The sequence below is a fragment of the Macrobrachium nipponense genome, chromosome 27, assembly GCF_015104395.2.
Source record: "Macrobrachium nipponense isolate FS-2020 chromosome 27, ASM1510439v2, whole genome shotgun sequence".
Classification (NCBI taxonomy): domain Eukaryota; kingdom Metazoa; phylum Arthropoda; class Malacostraca; order Decapoda; family Palaemonidae; genus Macrobrachium; species Macrobrachium nipponense.
In genome coordinates this window covers 76,777,556-76,797,687 of record NC_087216.1, presented here as the reverse complement: position 1 = coordinate 76,797,687, position 20,132 = coordinate 76,777,556, and positions in this window count along the sequence as shown.

Genomic DNA, 20,132 nt, shown 5'->3' with positions numbered 1-20,132 from the left:
TTTCCAAGATAATAGTGCTGAAGCAGCAATCATTTTTAACAAATAATAATAATAATGAATAATAATGATAATAATGATAATAATATAATAAAATAATAATATTACTATTAATAATTTTTAATCTTTAGAGGCTTGAATTTCAAGTCAATCGTCCCCTTTGGTGGCTTGTTTCATATGAATAGGTTCCGCCTTCCCTAATAATAATAATAATATAATAATAATAATAATAATAATATAATAATATTAATAAGAAGAAGAAGAAGAAGAATGAATCGGTATCTATTTAACTAAATCTTGCCAAAATACAAAAAGTTTTTCTTTACCCCTTCGTATGTGACTTTCTCCAGACATTCTGGTCCATAGCCACCACAAACGTAAACAAAATATATACAATAAAATAACTTTCCATTTTGGGTTCCCCACCATTGCCTCTGGGGCCAGGTAAGGTCGCGAGTGACAAGCTGAACACAGCCAGTTGACCACGGGAAATAACGAAAAGGGAGAGAAATACGTGTCAGGGAAAAAACAGTAGGACGGGAGAATGAAAATTGAAATTCCTTATGGGGGTGGCAATTTCGTGTTGGATTGTTTGACTTGCTCATTTCTTTAGTGGGAGATTCTCCCTACTATACTGTGGATGCCGTGCAATTAGAACTTCTTGCATTTTGATACATTTTTTATCTGTCTGTTAATATATTAATTCCATATTTTTTCGGTTTTGGAAAGTGAGATCTCTTCTTTCTGCATTTCCCTTGACCTCGTCTTACTTCTTCATTATGTACACCATAATATTCTTTGGATGTTTGAATTTCAAGTCAATGGCCCCTTTGGTGGGCTTGTCCCGTATAAATAGGGTTCGTCTTCTGTATTATATAATAATAATAATAATAATAATAATAATAAAATAATAATAATAATAATAATAATAATAATAATAATAATAATAATCTTTAGAGGCTTGATTTTTAAGTCAGTGACCCCTTTGGTGGGTTTTTCCATATGAGTAAGGTTCATAATCTGAATAATAATAATAATAATAATAATAATAATAATAGTCTTCCATATTACCACTCCAGATAAAGTGACGTAACAAAGACATAAAAGTATGTTTTACAAACACTCAAATGAAAAAAAAAAAAAAAAAGTCCATGTAACAAGCTAAAAATGTCATGAAAAATAGGATTCCCTCATTCATGGATATTATTTTCTTTCGGGGCGTAATATAGCGTTGACCCTGACCTAGCTATAAATATGAATGTTTATCTTTATACTTTTATTTTTTTTTTTTTTTTGACACAGCGGCCGTGTAACGTCGTCCAACGTTGACAATTACTGTATCATTATGCTAATGAAACTGGGCGTCACACAGTGACATTTGCTGGACATGATATTCAAAACAGCTGTCATAATTGTTTTGATAAATATTCAGTTGCCATGGAAATACTATTTGCCTAATTAGCGAGCATTACGTCCAGGTGAGTTGGGACTCTCTCTCTCTCTCTCTCTCTCTCTCTCTCTCTCTCTCTTTATCAAGTCGTCATCTCTTTTTCGCCAAATGATAAGCCTGCAGTTTTACACTCGCCTTGTATATATATATATATATATATATATATATATATATACTATATATATATATATATATATCTATTATATATATATATATATTATATATATATATATGAAAAGTCATCTTTATATATATGTGTGACATCATCTTAATTTATTTCTCTAGTTTCTCTTAACGCAAGTTAAATTTTTGCTTTTTTTTTTACATAAGTCTCGAGAAACTGCTTGTTGATTCTTTTCGCTCCTCTCAAGGGTTTTGTTCTTGTTGTTACATAGTTGTATTTATCCGCTCGTTTCCTTTTGTTTTTTTTTTCTCGCCACCCTTACTCTATGTGGGGGAGTTTTTTTTATCATGCGAAGGTGAATCGTCACGGTTCCCCGAAGGGAAGTTCAGCATCACCTGTTCATACCGCACTCTTCGTCACTGTTTTCTGCAACATTGCCTTCTGGCCACGGACAGGACATTGAGACGCTCGCTTTTATTTTTGTAAAATGCCAGGTTGCTGTTGCCGCTGTTGGTGGTGAGGGTTTGTCCCGTGCCCTCTTGAGCGAGTTTGTCTGTGGGCTTTCATTATTTTTGCACCCCCCAGCCCACCTTTGAGCAAGGTCCAGACCTTACATCGACGACGACGAGTGCACTGCTGTATCCTCCGGGAATCGTCAGGAGGCCTTCTGAGGCCGGAGAAGGGTGAGGAGCATCCCCTTTTGCCCGTATTTACTTTCCCCTATATGTGGACTCTAAATGTTCGAGTATTGCTTCCAAGCATCAAGTGGAGGCTCCCGTGAGAGCCTTTGTAGACAAGTTTTCTCCGAGTGAAGCAGTTTCAGTGATATTTCGCCATATTTGGTGAACAATTAATTATTGATTGGATGAACTAAGGTGTATCTTAATTATTTTTGTAAATTATTAGTTTTAAGGAAAAGTCAGTTATTAACGTTAAGCTTTTTTGGCTTTTTCTCCACCTATTGTGTACACGTGAGTGTTGATTTCGTTCTTCTACTGTGACATATCTCTCTTACTCCACAGTATAATAGTTAGGTAGGGGTTTGAGGTATGCGAGGACATTTATTGTGAATGCTTGGGTGCTTATTTTTCTAGATCCTCAAGCAGGTTTTCGAGGACGTTTCTTTGAGTTTGACTTGTAAATAAATAAATGTTAAATTTAGACTTTTTTTTTCTCCCCATTTGAGTGTTTAGTTACCCGAAGTCTTGTGTAAAGTAAATCTTTGTTTGGACTGGAAATTGATTTATTGAACGGAGGACCTGTTTTAAAAATAATAGTGATAACAATAATAACTTATTGTCTCTTGGCAAAGAAATTCATAACAATATGTATATATAGTATATATATATATATATATATATATATATATATATAGATATATATATATATCTATATATATATATATAATAATATATATATATATAATATTTTGTAACATGCAAATAACCACTATTGAAGATATACAGATTAAGCCATACAAGCGCAACGCTGTTGAAGTAGCCATTACTTTAATAAAGTAGTAAACACCTATAATAATAATAATAATAAATAATAATAATAATATAATAATACAGCAAAAATCGCTACTTCTCAAAATGGCCAAAATACTTCCAGCGATTCTCTGGAAGTTTGGGGAAACCGATTTTAGTTTTTCTTTTTAGTTTCCTCTTAACAGGATTGAGTCCTCCCCATAACCGTTCCATTAACGGCTCAAGAAGCATAAAAGTGACCTGAGATTAAGGTTCCTTTTTGCTACGAGTTCCCCCCCCACCCCCTTCCCAACCCCCTCCCTCCGGGGTTTGATGGCTAACGGTCAAATCCCCCCCCCCCCCAACCCCCTCAACCCCGATCCCGGGGGAATGTTCGAAATGATGTCACTTCAAAGATCCGAGCGCCGCTATGTATCGGTTCCTTGTGTGTGTGTATATATACGTATGTATATATATTTATATATATATATATATATATATATATATATATATATATATATATATATATATATATATATACAATGTATATATATGTGTGTGCGTGTATTTGGGTGTGTGTACACGGGAGAGAGAGAGAGAGAGAGAGAGAGAGAGAGCTCTCCCCCTCTCTCTTTTTACAAGTGACCATTGGTGATGACTTACGACCATATTTTGGCACTGATGATAAATCTCCTTCGGACGGAGTGATTTATACAGTACTACACCTTCTGCAGCTTCAAGTCTCGAGTGACACTGCTATTCCATGATTTCCCTTGGCTCGCCTATTTCACTCTCCATTTCACGTTCAGTCTCTCATTTTTTTTGTGGCTTCATATTTTTTTTTTTTTTTTTTTTTTTTTTGTGGCTGAGGCTACTTTAGGTATTGTTGTTTGGTTTTTGATTCGATTTTCTCAGAATTTGTAATTGTTGAGCAATATTTATAGTTATTTCTGTCTATTTTGCTTTCTCAGAATTTGGAATTGTTGAGTAATTGTTATAGTTACTCCTGACATATTTTTTGTTTTCTCAGAATTGGAATTGTTGAGTAATATCTATAGTTATTTATGTCAATTTTTTTTCTCAGAATTTGTAATTATTGAGTAATATCTAGTTATTTCTGTCAATTTTTTTCAGAATTGGTAATTGTTCAGTAATATCTATAGTTATCTGTCAATTTTTTTTCAAAGAATTTGTAATTGTTGAGTAATTCCTATAGTTATATCTGTCAATTTTTTTTCTCAGAATTTAGAATTCTTGAGTAATATTTATTATAAATTTTTTTTTCTCAGAATTGCCTATTTTGTTTTCTCAGAATTTGGAATTGTTGAGTAATATCTATAGTTATTTCTGTCTGATTTTGTTTTCTCAGAATTTTTAATTGTTGGGTAATATTTATTGTTATTTCTGTCAAAATTACTTCAGTTTTCTTAGTATTTTTGTCTGTTGAAGAAGACATAGTTATTTCTGTCAATTTTCTTCAATTTTATCAGTATTTTTTCCGTTGAAAAATATTTATAGTTATATCTGCCAATTTTAATTCAATTTTCTTAGTATTTTCCATTGTTGAGTTATATTTATAATTATTTCTGTCAATTCTAATAGCTTTCCTAGTATTTCATCCGTTGCAGAATATTTATAGTTATTTCTGTCAATTTTAGTTCAATTTTTTTGCTTGTTTGTTTGTTGAAGAATATTAATAGTCATTTCTGTCCATTCTAATACTTAGTATTTTTCTCTATTGAAGAATATCTATAGTTATCTAGAGTTATTTCGGTTAATTTTACTTCTATTTTCTCAGAATTTTTCATTGATGAAGAATATTCATTGTTATATCTCTCAATTTTAATATAATTTTCTCAGTACCTTTTTTTTATTGTTGTAAATTATCTATAGTTATTTCTCAGTAATTTTCATTGCTGAAGAATATTTATAGTTATTTCTGTCATTTTTTTTCAGTTTCCTCAGTATTTATTATTGCTGAAGAATATTTCTGTCAATTTTCATTAAGTTTTCTCAGAATATTTTCAATGGTGAAGGATGTTTATTGCTTTTTATGTCTGTTCTAATTAACTTTTCTCAAAATGTTTAATTGTTAATGAATATTTAACTTATTTCTCTCAATTCTAATTAAGTTTCTCAGAAGTTTCATTGCTGAATAATATACTAGTTTACCCTTCCATTACTTAACTGGGCTTATTCTAATTTAAAAAAAAGATTTATCTTCATGAAAACTATATTCGTTTTTTTATATATGAATTTCACTTAATTAACATAATGTTGAACAGCCTACCTACTGAGGATGTCCTGCAATTGAAACTTCTCCTTGCATTTTAGTACACTTTTATCTATTTATTAATTTATTGATTTATCTTTTCTTTTCAATAATTTCCTCTGTGTGTGTGTCCCTTTACCTTCGATTATTTCCCATTGAGCACCATATTCTTTGGAAGCTTGAATTTCAAGTCAGTGGCCCCTTTGGTGGGCTAGTTCCATATGAATGGGGTTCATCAGCTTCTCATAATAATAATAATAATAATAATAAGTAATAATAATAATAATAATAATAATAATAAGTATCAAGACCTGAAAATAAAATAAGAATAAAGAAGGATATGGGATATGCCAGTGGCAATTGTACTCATAATCATAGGAGCACTAGGCACGATCCCAAGATCCCTGAAAAGGAATCTGGAAAAACTAGAGGCTGAAGTAGCTCCAGGACTCATGCAGAAGATGTGATCTTAGAACTCGCACATAGTAAGAAAAGTGATGGACTCCTAAGGAGGCAGGATGCAACCCGGAACCCCACACTATAACTACCACCCAGTCTAAATGGAGGACTGTGATAGAAAAAAAAAATAAAATAAAATAATAATATACTTTGGAAGCTTGATTTTTAAGTCAGTGGTCCCTTTTGGTGGGCTACTTCCATATATAATAATAATAATAATAATAATAATAATAATAATAATAATAATAATGATAATATAATAATAATATAATAATAATAATAATAATAATATGCTCTTTGGAAGCTTGAATTTCAAGTCAGTGGTCCCTTTGTAGGCTAGTTCCATATGAATGAGGTTCATCATTTTCTGAATGATAATTTTGTTAAGAAATTCACAGTTTTCGTGAAAACAAATTGTTAAAAAAAATCCACAATTATGTATTAGAAATACATAAAAATATATTTTTAATATATAATTGTGGATATTTTTTAACAATAATGATAATAATAATAGCAATAATAATGATAATATGATCATACCAATACCACGATATTTTATTCAAAGACCTCGGGAGCTGTCTGGTACGAAGCTCCCTGGAAAAATTTATCGCAGTCTTCACCCAATTCATCGACATTCTATCGACTCCTGTCCCCCCCCCCCCCCTCCCCCACCCCCCCCCCCTCCCCCACGAAGCTGTTCACTAACACCCACCCCCTCCCCACAAGACCCCACCCCCCCCATCCGATAAGATCTGTGGGTTTGTCGATCCCATTTCCATACAAATGGAAATCGGGCGAAGAGTTTTATGGGTTACTTATGCAGATGTTGGGGAGCTTAATCGCTTGTTCGGTTTGGAGAGAAACATTACAGCTGATGGAGAAGCATTACTCTTGATGGGTTTCGGGCGTTTTTTGTTCTGTTGTGTTTGTTTGTATTGAATTTAATTTTCTTAGCGTTTATGTACTTTGGATTCTGGTGGGAAACCTGTTTTAGAGAATTTTCAACTTTTTATTTGTTCTTTTCTTATTAAATGTTTACCTGTGTCTTGATTTTCTTGTGGGAAAAAGTGGATAGTGTGGTTTTAGTAATCCTTATTTCTTATTTACGTTTTTGGTCTCCGTGTCTTTTCTATTTCCATTTTGCTTTGAGATATGATTGTTCTTTATTCGATATCTTTTACCTCTCTAGTTTTGTTTTTAAATTGAGATATGACTGTTCTTCATTCGATATTTTTTAATCTCTTCACTTTTTGTGAACCTAGGATTACAAATTCGGTTCACAGCCAGTCTCCGAAACTCTTCTTCTGTCATGATTTTCTGAATTCCTTTTTTTATCATTTTATAATTTATTTTATTATTTATGGGTACAATTTCCACTGGCATATCCCATATCCTTCTTATTTCTATTTTCAGGTCTTGATACTTATTCATTTTTTCCCTCTCTTTCTCTTCAACTCTAGTGTCCCATGGTATTGCGATATCAATGAGTTATGCTTTCTTCTTGATTTTGTCAATCAACGTCACGTCTGGTCTATTTGCACGTATCACCCTATCTGTTCTGATACCTTATTCCCGGAGGATCTTTGCCTGATCGTTTGCTATCACTCCCTCAGGTTGTGCTCGTAACACTTATCACTGCAAGGTTGCTGGTGTTTCTTGCACAGGCTCCAGTGGAGGGCTTTTGCCACTGAATCATGCCTCTTTTTGTACTGGTTTCTGAGTGCCGGACATTCGCTTCCTATGTGGTTTATGGTCTCGTTTTTAATTCATTATTATTATTATTATTATTATTATTATTATTATTATTATTATTATTATTATTATTATTATTATTATTATTATTATTATTATTATTATTAATCCTAAATGAGAAGAAATTACTAGAAAAGTTTAAATATTTCAAAATTATAACATGACAAAGAAGTAGATAAAAAATAACCTGAAATAATATTAAGTAATTTAGGAATTACAAATAAAAATGCAGACAAAAGAAAAATAATACAAAATCAAGGAAAAAATAAAAGAAATTTCCATGCAAATGATAATATATCATCCATTGAACGTACAAATGAATATAATATATAAAATCAATGGCAAAAAAAAAACTCTACTCGATCTTAAAATTAAAAATACAGAAAAACCATTCAATAAATATACAAATGAATAACAATGTAAAATCAATAAAAAAAAAACTGCTCGATGTTAAAACTAAAAATACCGAGAACCATTAATTAAACATACAAATGAATAACAATATAAACTCAATGGAAAAAAATCTACTCGATCTTAAAACTAAAAATACAAAGAAAACATTTAATAAACATACAAATGAGTAACAATGTAAAATCAATGGGAAAATTGCAATAAAAAAAAAACTCTCCTCGATTTTAAAACTCAAAAAAAAAAAAAAAAAAAAAACTTCCCGTCAAAATGTGAAAGTATCGACAGATTAGTGAAAAAAGGGTTCTAATTAACTCTGGTTTAGGCTTAATTTGCATCCTGATGAGATGTCCCATATGTTCATTTGGCGACCTCTCTCTCTCTCTCTCTCTCTCTCTCTCTCTCTCTCTCCAGATTAAGGCTGTGTGTTAAAGTGAACTTTAAGACATGGCTTGAGACCCACTTGAGTCCCGAGGGGTTACCCAGCATTCTCTCTCTCTCTCTCTCTCTCTCTCTCTCTCTCTCTCTCTCTCTCTCTCAAATGTATTGGCATTCAGTTCTGTTGAAGATGGTTTTTGTTCATGTTTTGTGTGTTAGGCTAGTGATAATAATAATAATAATAATGATAAAAATAATAATAATAATATATTTATAATAATAATAATAATAATAATAATAATAATAATAATAATAATAATAATAATAATAATAATAATAATAGTGTACTTAGGAAGCAGACCCTCTCTCAAGCATACTTTATTAAGAGTAATGCTCTCTCAAGCATACTTTTATTAAGAGTAATGGATACTTCAGCAGCGTTTACACTTGTAGAGATTCTTCTCTATTTTCCGAATAGCGGCTTTTTCCTTGCTACTTAGACAGGCTAGTAGAGCGCCTATGGAGGTCATGATCAATACAGAGTCAAAATTGGTGTATATTTTTGAATTTTACAGATAAACTATGGTACCATAGTTATCAAAGTTATTAACGATATATATATATATATATATATATATATATATATATATATATATATATATATATGTCTCTCTTCTCTCTCTCTCTCTCTCTCTCTCTCTCTTTCTTGAAGCAAGCGAGCTTTCGTCTGGAGCTGCCAGACACCCTTTCCCTTTGGCTGGGAAACTGAGGGTGGACTGATCTTGGAGCGGTGTCCGTCCTCGTTTATATTTGGGATTGACAGCAGGGGTCTGCCCCATGCTGATCTACTATTGGCTGGTGGCGGAAGGTCTTCGTTTTCATGGTGGCTTGAACCAGGTCTCAAGCCACTTTCTCCGAGTCGATGGTTGCGATGTTGTAAGTCCTGCAGCCACCTAGACCTCCTGAGCGGCGCGGTTACGTTGATGGGCGTTTCGGTACGTTGCGGGACGTCACGGCTAACTTAATTATGGTTGGCTGCAGGAGTATCTCGTTCGGGGGCGTTGTCTTCCGTGGAGTTGTCGTGCTCGGTGGTGTCATTGTTGGTGGCAGGTCTTCTCATGCTCGTAGGGAGGAGAAATTCTTCCTGCGTCGTATTAGTGTAGGTTTACTTGCTGGATGAGAGCGCCTCCAGGAGGCGTAATCGACGGGTATCAGGGGCCTTCCGATAATCTTCGTGTTTTGGATGATCACATCCCGGGAGATGGCCTCTTGATATTTGGTGAGGGCGTGATTCTTGATAGCTCCCTCTTGGGGGTGACATGAGAGTCTCTTCGACAGGTGCATGGGTAGTCATACCAACGTAGGCGCCGCTGCAACCGCGGACTGGGCATGTTGGTACGTTGGTACGACTACCATACGCCTGTCGAAAGACTCTCATGCCACGCCCAAGAGGGGGCTATCAAGAATCACGCCCGCACCAAACATCAAGAGGCCATCTCCCGGGATGTGATCATCCAAAACACGAAGATCATCGGGAAGGCCCCTGATACCCGTCGATTACGCCTCCTGGAGGCGCTTCTCATCCAGCAAGTAAAACCTACACTAAATACGACGCAGGAAGAATTTCTCCTCCCTACGAGCATGACAAGACCTGCCACCAACAATGACACCACCGAGCACGACAACTCCACGGAAGACAACGCCCCCGAACGAGATACTCCTGCAGCCAACCATAATCAAGTTAGCCGTGACGTCCCACAGCGTACCGAAACGCCCATCAACGTAACCGCGCCGCTCAGGAGGTCTAGGTGGCTGCAGACTTACAACATCACAACCATCAACGCGGGGAAAGTGGCTTGAGACCTGGTTCTTGCCACCAATGAAAACGAAGACCTACCGCCTCCAGCAATAGTAGATCAGCATGGGACGAGACCCCCTGCTGTCAACCCCAAATATAAACGAGGACGGACGGACCGCTCCAAACAGTTTGCTGCTCGGCCTCCGTAGCAGTGACATCGCTCCTGAGACCTTCTCTGGCGAACGTGAGCGACGATAGCGCCATCCCAGTCGACGATAGCGGCGAGATTTCCAGCGATTTTCGGCGGAACTTTCGGCGATTGACGACGACACCGAGAATTATATTTCTGAGAGAGCTCTCTCACATTTTATAAGGAAATTTCATATGATATCTTTCTCTCTCAAATAATTTTCCATTACTAACAGTCTCTCCTGCCTAAAATTCGGTAGCCGTTGGGGTCTGAAAACTCCGATTGAAGCAGGGTCTAAGGGACAAAAACTTTCTACTCTCGCAATCCTTATTTGCAAGTAGCACAGGAACGATAGGCTGTGTCTCCCATAAACCAGGTTTAGGCCTTCAGGCAAAAGAAAAATAAAAAACTATAACACACACATACACATACATTCTCTCTCTCTCTCTCTCTCTCTCTCTCTCTCTCTCTCTCCCCTCACAGATAGACGAATGCAGCCATGGACCAAGTAACCCATCCCACACCCACCACTGCAGAAGCACCTGAGAACTGGAAACGGACAACGTCTTCTTCTTCCTCTTTTTCAGATGCCCTGAAGCAGTTAGACCTCGCCTAGACTCCTCCACCTCCGAAGAAGAATCCACCACAGCCACTCAAGATGGACAAGGAAAAACCCCCCTGCCATGGACACAGATGATGGATTCCAGCTTGTCACCAGGAACAAACGCAAACAAGGACACCAGCAGCACCTTCACCCTCACATGGAAAATACTTGATAACTCCTCCAACAGGAACCAGTGCATATGAATTCGTTAAGGACCTCGAAAAGAAGGGTAAGTTGTTCAAGGTAAGACCCACCACCAGGGAGAACTGTTTGCAATACCCTCAGACCTGAATACAAATGATATATGAAAAATAAATCTGCCAGCTTTAAATTCCTCAATCCTGACGACAAACCCTGCAGATTTATATTATGCCATTACCTCTGCAATTTGAAACCAAGGTTATTCTGGAAAATCCCAGGGTAATCAAAGCAGAGAGATGCCATACAAAAGGACCAACCCCAGCCAACCCGCAAAGTCCTAGTAGAATGGAAAGGAACTCAGCCTAAGTCACTGAACCTTGGCATGTGGGCTCCTTCCCCACCATGGACTTCACACCAGAATCTGAGGTGCTTTAACTGTCAGAGGTACGGACACCATAGCAGTGCCTGCACCGCCAAAGCCATTTGTGGTGTATAGTGGGAGACATCCCACAAAACTCTGCACAGACAAATTCAAAAATGGACAAGAAACAATGCCAGATGCCCCGCATGCAAGGGAAACCACATGCGTGGATAGAAAATGCCCGATAAGGCTACAGAAAATAGACACTCTTAAAGGAATCACACCTCGGAGCCTCCCTGGACACACAGACCAGCCACAACACACAACAGCAGCTCCCACCACCCAGCAGGGATCAAGTCCTTTGCTGCGCTGCAGTTAGGGGGTCGCAACAAGCCCCCAAAAACACACAGACACACCACCAGCATAAGACACAGTCCTATGCTGCTGCAGCTGGAGGCCTAGACCCAACAGGACTCAAAGTCAGCCTCAAACTCAGAAAAAGGAACACAAACACTCCCCAAACCACAACCAGCCACACACCAATGAAACAAATAACAAACACTAGAAGGAAAATCAGCTTCTCAGAATCGGCCAAGCCGACCAACACATACATCCTAACCTCTCCTGTTCCCGAAACCCGACAAATCCTCCTCACCCAAATCCTAAAACTAGCTCCACTGTTCCTGGCTCCCCAAAGCCATATAACCCAGTCTCCCTCCTCCTCCCACCCCACAAAGCAACAGGTTTGAAGTTCGCCAGAACTAAAACAAGACAAATATATCGCACAGACTCAAGATCACAAATCTACTGGTGCAAATGCTATTCAAGTTTGCAGAACTAACAGGATCAAACTTCTCAGAGGAAATAGCCAAAGAAGTCGTTGAAAAGTGCATAAGAACGTCCAGAGGACTCTTTGCATCACCATGCCTACACTAATAACAACAACAGTGCATATGGCACTACAAATACACCCGGTGTCAGTTTACATTCCAAGTAATAGTACCAGGTACATCTCCAGTGCCAGGGCCAACCTCAGAGTTGGTAGTCAAGGCACATCAAGTGCAAATGACGAACTAGGAACAACAACAACACAAATGACTGCAGAGACACGACACAATAAAAAGAAAAATCCTCCAGTGAACATACTAAGTGCAAACAATAAATATGCATTCCTCAAGCAGCACACACAAACAAATAACTACGACATCATAATGTTACAAGAAACACTTGTAAGGGAAAATGCCAAATTTTCATTTAAAGGGTACAAGGTGTACAAAACACCATACACAGACACTAAAAGAGGACTAATCACCCTAGTTAAAAACACAATCCCCTCAAAGAAGGTAGACAACATCCCTTGCGGAGATGATGTAGAATCACTCAGCGTAAAACTCACACTTGCAACACAACACTGATGGTACACAACATATACAGGGCTCGGGACAACACATTCGAAGGGGAAGCACTCTTCAGTGCAGCGACACAGGAAACACACTAATTGGAGGAGACTTCAATGCACATCACCCAAGCCTGAACTCTACACAACAACAAACACAACTGGAAGGCATCTACACCAGTTATCATGTGAATTCCCAGAGGTGTGCCTATTAAACAGTGGAGAGCCAACTCACCTAAAAGGAGGAAGACTATGATCTTACCTTCACAACTCCGCCCTAAAGGAGCAAGCAACATGGAAGCTGCACGAGACCCTCACAAGCGACCACATAGCTATTGACATTGGCCTACGGCTCAAAAAGCTGCCCCCCATACCACCACCACCAGAAAGATGGAACCCCAAGTTTGCAAACTGGGCTACATTTGAAGCCATAATGACGAGATGGGCGAGGAACTACCTTGAAACCCAGCAAACGATATAGACTCTTCTATGAAGAGTTCATCAGCACACTCAGAGAGGCAGCAAACATGTCCATGCCAAAGATCAAACGATCCAAGATCGATCACAAAGATGCATGGTACTACTGTGAAAGGGTCAAAGAACTCAATGCCAGAGTCAACAGAGTGCGGAAACTCTTCAGACGGGAACCATCTGATGAGATGCACAGACTTCTCAGAGAGGTAATAGCCCATGCAACTGAAGAGACAAAAGAAATTAACAACAGGCATGGTATGATTGGTGTGCAAACATCAGCAGACAAACTCCAGTAACCCAGATCTGGAGATTCCTTGCAAAAATTGCAGGGAAAGGAAGAACGGCGCAAAGCATCCACCCCAACCCACAAGAAGAAGCTGACAATATAGCCAGAAACTTTGCAGAAGGACAAAATCCCACAACCTTCCCCAAACAACACAGGAAAAAATAAATGAAATTTCCCCAGCAAGATGGAGGGAAATCAATACTGCCTGCAACACACCTGATGACACAGACACACCCTTCACTATGGAAGAACTAAACAGTGCACTCAGCAAGGGGAAAAGAGACACAGCCCTGGAGCAGATGCAATCACTTACAGCATGCTGAGACACAGGGAGACCCTGCCAAACAGGTATACCTACTCCTGGTAAACAGGACATATGCAGAGCACCACCAGGCCAAAGAAATGGCAACAGCAAGACACACAACCAATACCTAAGCCAAAAGAGGAAGGCGCATATAGGCCAATATCCTATCAGCTGCACTGAAAAGGTTGCAGAAAGAATGGTTCTGAACAGACTACTATGGAAAGCAGGGCCCCTACACCATAGGCTCTATGCCTATAGGGAAGGAGTAGGCCACCCATGAGTGCCTCACAGATGTGCTAAGTGCCATAAATGGCAGAAAATCCATAGTGGTCTTCTTAGATCTAGAAAGGCATATGAATTAGCCAATGCAGCAACCATCCTCTCCTCCCTAGTCAGAAAGAGGATCAAGGGCAACCTGCTTACATGGACAAAAGGATACATGCAAGACAGAGAAGCAAGAGTAGTGTTCCAAGGCAGAATGTCAGAATACTACTCTCTTGAAAACGGCACTCCACAGGGGGGCATTCTAAGCCCCTTCTTATTCAATGTCCTTATGGAAAATGTAGCCTGTCTCGAGCTACCACAAGGAGTAGAGGTCTTTATATATGCTGACGATGTTTGCATCGTCAGCTCCGGCCCTCAAAGACAGCTCCAAAGATTGCAAGAAGCCTTGCAAAAACTTGAGGACAAGTGCACACAACTGGGACTCAAAATCAACAGAAATAAGACAAAAGCCATGGCAATAAAAACATGATCAGAATCCACCCAACCTTCTACTGAAAGGAGATGTCATAGACTGGGTGGATAGCTACACTATCTGGGAGTCTGCATTGCAGATTCACTATCTCCTGAGAAGCAAATACAGCTCCTCCAAGCAAACAAAAATAGGGCTTAATGCCCTAAAGAAAATCACATCATTGCAAGAAGGTGCGACATACCATCTGCTCAGGAGGTTCTACTACAAACCATCAGAGCACAAGTAGAATACGCAGCACCAGTCCTGACAAATCTCAGAAAGGATCAACAGCAGAGGCTGGAAGTCATCCAAAACAACGCAATGAGACTTATACTTGGAGCCCCAATGTGGACAAGAATTTGTCTCTTGAGGGCAGAGACAACTGCAGTCTCTCAAGCACAGGATAGGCCAAAGAAATATTGCCATTCTGTGCAAAACCATCAGAACGACAGAAATGGACACACAAAAAACAAAATGCAAGTGTGTATAAACTTGCACGAAGAACTAGACCCGCCAAAAAAACCTATGCGGGGCAGTATACTCCAGACACTGAGAGAACTGGGTATGCAGGACACAGTGAAACACATAACAAAGGATGTCCCACTGAGGGATACCACCACCTCCCTGGTCGAAAAACCACATCCGGTATAACTTCACAATACTACCGGCAAACAAAGCACTGTGCACAGCAGCACAAATGAAAACTGCAGCAGAAGAAGCAATCAGGAACACAGCAGCTGAAAACATATATTACACTGATGGCTCAGTTGACACAGAAGCTCCAGCAACTGCAGCAGCAGTGCTGCCCAAGACTTCAAAGGAAGCTGGAGGCTATCCAACAATGCCTCCATACTACAAGCGGAACTAATGGCAATCTTAAAAGCCTTAGAAAACTCCAATTTAAAAGAAGGACACACAACAGTGCATATTGACTCAAAGGAGCAATACTCGCTATCAAAGCGACAAATCCAAAAGAAAATGTGACACTGATAACAGCCATAAAATCATTGGCCAATTCACATCAAAGCTGCTGGCAGGAGAGTCACACTAAACTGGATACCCAGTCCATGTGGGAATCCAGGGAAATGATGAAGCTGACTTCCTTGCCAAAATGTGCCCTCAGCTGCAGTACAGTAAGCATAAAAGTGCAACCATCCATAACACACCTAAAGGAAATGGCAAAAAAGCTATGCCAAACTCCAGAAGAGAGTGAAGTACGACGTCACTACCTACAAGAGTCAAGGACGTCCAGTGGTATGTGGATGTCACAAATCTAACACCGCATGACATCACAAAACAAACCACTAGAAAACTCTCAGTCATCACACACAGATTAAGGCTAGGATACCTCTGCACCTGGCAAAATGATAGGAATGAGGGCAGTTATTGTCAGTACTGTGACCGAGAGGCAATCCAGCCCCTCGAACACTACCTACTAGACTGCCCAGAGACACAGCATTACAGATCAAAACCTAACTGAAATAGAGCTGACACCGGCACAGATCACCAGACACATCTTAAATAACATAGGGACATATGGGAATCTCCTAATGTCTCACCCACCTCCCAGGTAAAAGGAGAATCACACAGCAATTTCTCCCATAGACACATGGGAATCTCCTAGTGTCTTGTAAACAAAAACAATGAAACCACACAAAGCACAAACCCTCTACTTCACTCGTTGCAATGGGAGTCTTAAGCATCTTTGGGAGCATAGTATAAGTGTGAGTATGCATGAACATGTATATATCTACTATACTTGCTTAATGTTGGTTTGATATATATTGCAATATTTTCAGATGCTACACACAGTATATATTGCGCCTAAAAGTTTATAGGTAAGCCTTCTTTCCCTCAAACTAAAACTCGCTTCCTTCTTCCTACTCAGCACTCTTCAGCTAGGCTGAGTCTCACTGCTATAAAACTTTCTCTCCTACTGATTGGTACCGTAAGGTTCAAAGGGGTTGCAATCCTGCCTGTCCACCCTATTTCCTTTCCAAAACTAACCACCAAAGCACTGTTTTTTGTATCTTTACAGATATTCCAGTTACGGGCTGCTCTAGGAGCAAGAGCCGTGCCAGCACAAGGCTGGCTTAATCTCCACAACAACAACAAACAACCGCTCAAGATCAGCCACCCTCAGCTTCCCAGCCCGAGGATGTCTGGCAGCTCCAGACGAAGCTCGCTTGCTTCAAGAAATGACTTTGATAACTATGGTATATAGTTTATCTGTAAAATTCAAATATATACTCCAATTTTGACTCTGATTTGATCATGACCTCCATAGGCGTTCTACTAGCCTGTCTAAGTAGCACGGAAAAAGCCGCTATTCGGAAAATAAAGAAGAATCTCTACTAGTGTAACGCTGCTGAAGTAAGCAATTACTTTAATAAAACTAATAATAACTAATAATATTTTATTTATCACAGTAAGTAAATAATAATAATATTAATATTTTATTTATCACAGTAAGTAAAAAAATAATAATAATTTTAATAAATTTTATTTATCACAGTAAATAAATAAATATAAAATAATAACAATATTAAATATTTATTTATCGAGGTAAATAAATAAATAAATAATAATAATAATAATAATAATAATAATAATATATTTTTTTTTTTTGCGCTCATCACAGTCCTCCAATTCGACTGGGTGGTATTTATAGTGTGGGGTCCGGGTTGCATCCTGCATCCTTAGGAGTCAATCACTTTTCTTACTATGCACGCCGTTTCTAGGATCACACTCTCTGCATGAGTCCTGGAGCTACTTCAGCATCTAGTTTTTCTAGATTCCTTTTCAGGGATCTTGGGATCGTGCCTAGTGCTCCTATGATTTACGGTACGATTTCCACTGGCATATCCCATATCCTTCTTATTTCTATTTTCAGATCTTGATACTTATCCCTTTTTCCCTCTCTTTCTCTTCAACTCTGGTGTCCATGATATTGCGAAATCAATGAGTGATACTTTCTTCTTGACTTTGTCATCAACATCACATCTGGTCTATTTGCACGTATCACCCTATCTGTTCTGATACCTTATTCCCGGAGGATCTTTTGCCTGATCGTTTTTCTATCACTCCTCAGGTTTATGCTCGTACCACTTACTACTGCCAGGTAGCTGATGTTTCTTATACAGGCTCCAGTGAGTGCTTTTTTGCCACTGAATCATGCCTCTTTTTGTACTGGTTCTGTGCAAGTGGCCGGGCATTCGCTTGCTATGTGGTTTATGGTTTCATTTTTTGTATTTCACTTCCTACATATGGGAAAGATGTTATTTCCGTCTATCGTTCTTTAAACATATCTGGTTCTTAGGGCCTGATCTTGTGCTGCTGTTATCATTCCTTCAGTTTCCTTCTTGAGCCTTTCCCCTCTATAGCCTTATTGCCATGTGTCAATCGCTTGGTAGTTCTTTAGTCTGCTCATGTATTGTCCATGCATTGTTTGTTGTGCCAGTCCTCTGTTCTGTCTGTCATTTTCTTGTCTCTGTATATTTCTGGGTCTTCGTCTACTTTTATTAGTCCTTCTTCCCATGCACTCCTTTACCACTCGTCTTCACTGGTTTTCAAGATATTGCCCCAGTGCTCTGTTTCGATGTTTGACGAAGTCCTCTATACTTAGTAGTCCTCTCCCTGCCTTCCTTCCTTTTCGTGTTATGTATAGTCTGTCCGTATTTGGTTTTGGGTGTAGCGCTTTGTGCATTGTCATATGGTTCCTAGTTTCTGGTCTATGCTGTGGAGTTCTGCCTTCGTCCATTCCACTATTCCTGCGCTGTATCTGATTACTGGCACTGCCCATGTGTTTATGGCTTTTATCATATTTCCGGCGTTGAGTTTTGACTTGAGTATCGCCTTGAGTCTCTGCATATATTCTTTCCTGATCGTGTCCTTCATCTCTTGGTATTTTTATATTTCCTCCTCCCTTCCATTATTCCCAGGTAGGTTTGTATCCTGTCTCATCTATGTGTTGATGTTGCTCCCACCTGGTAGCAATTTATCCCTTTAGTTCTCGTTACTTTTGCCTTTTTGTATGTTGACTAAGGCGCATTTTCTATTCCAAACTCCATCCTGATGTCCCCAGATACAATCCTTACAGTCTGGATTATGGTATCTATTTCCTTGATGCTCTTACTATACAGCTTGATGTCGTCCATGAACATCAGATGGTTGATTCAGTTGCCTCTTTTCTTGAGTTGGTACCGGCATCTATGTTCTGTAGTACTTTTGTCATGGGAATCATGGCTACTACGAAGAGTAGTGGGGATAGTGAGTCGCCCTCGAAGATCCCTCTCCTGATATTAACCTCTGCTAGTCTTATTCTAGAGCTTGTAAGTATTGTATTCCAGTTGCGCATTGTATTTTTGAGGAAGCTGATTGTGTTTTCCTCTGCCCCATATATTTTCAGGCATTCTATTAGCCATGTGTGTGGTATCATGTCGAAGGCTTTCTTATAGTCTATCCATGCCATGCTTAGGTTGGTTTTCCTTCTCCTACTGTTCTTCATTACCATTTTGTCTATCAGGAGCTGGTCTTTTGTGCCCTACGCTTCCTTCTGCAGCCTTTCTGTTGGTGGGGGATGGTGGTTTTTTTGTTCTCCTCTAGGTAATTGTATAGCCCTTCACTGATGATACCTTTCACTGTTAGTAACTTCCACATTATTGGTAGGCAGGTGATAGGCCCGTAGTTACTGGCTATATTTCCCTTACTCTTGTCTTTTTGTACTAAGGATGCTCTTCCTGTGGTCATCCATTTGGGTGCATGGTGATTTGAGATACAATGCTGGAGTTGTTCTGCTATTCGTAGGTGTAGGGCCTTGAAGTTTTTTGAGCCAGCCCTATTATTATTATTATTATTATTATTATTATTATTATTATTATTATTACTATTATTATTATCATTTTTTTGCTCTATCACAGTCCTCCAATTCGACTGGGTGGTAGTTATTATTATTATTATTATTATTATTATTATTATTATTATTATTATTATTATTATTATTATTATTATTATTATTATTAGAGCCACACCTAGTCATTTATTACATTTCCAGAAACCGAGATCAATGTCATAATATTCACGAATATTGCTCCCAGTCAAGGCAAAAGAAATATGCATCTGACTGGCAAACAGATATCAGAGCACTAATTGCTTCTAAAAAGAAATACCTTTTTGAATATTATCCTATCCTTAATTTACATAAACCTCGAGAGAGAGAGAGAGAGAGAGAGAGAGAGAGAGAGAGAGAGAGAGAGAGAGAATGCGCTGAGGTTTATGACAGCATATGATGCTATATAAAACCGTCAGCTATGACCGGCAACGGCAGCTCTCCTGTTGCTCACCAGATGCGGTAGAGTGAGGGTGCGTCCCACGGCTCTGGAAAGCACTGCCAGATGAATAACTAAAAAATAATGAGGCTAGAGTGTTGCTATTCGGTATGTTTGATGATTGGAGGGTGGATAACCAACGTACCAAATTGCAGTCTTCTAGCCCCAGTCGTTTTTTAGATCCGAGGGCGGACAGAAAGAAAAAA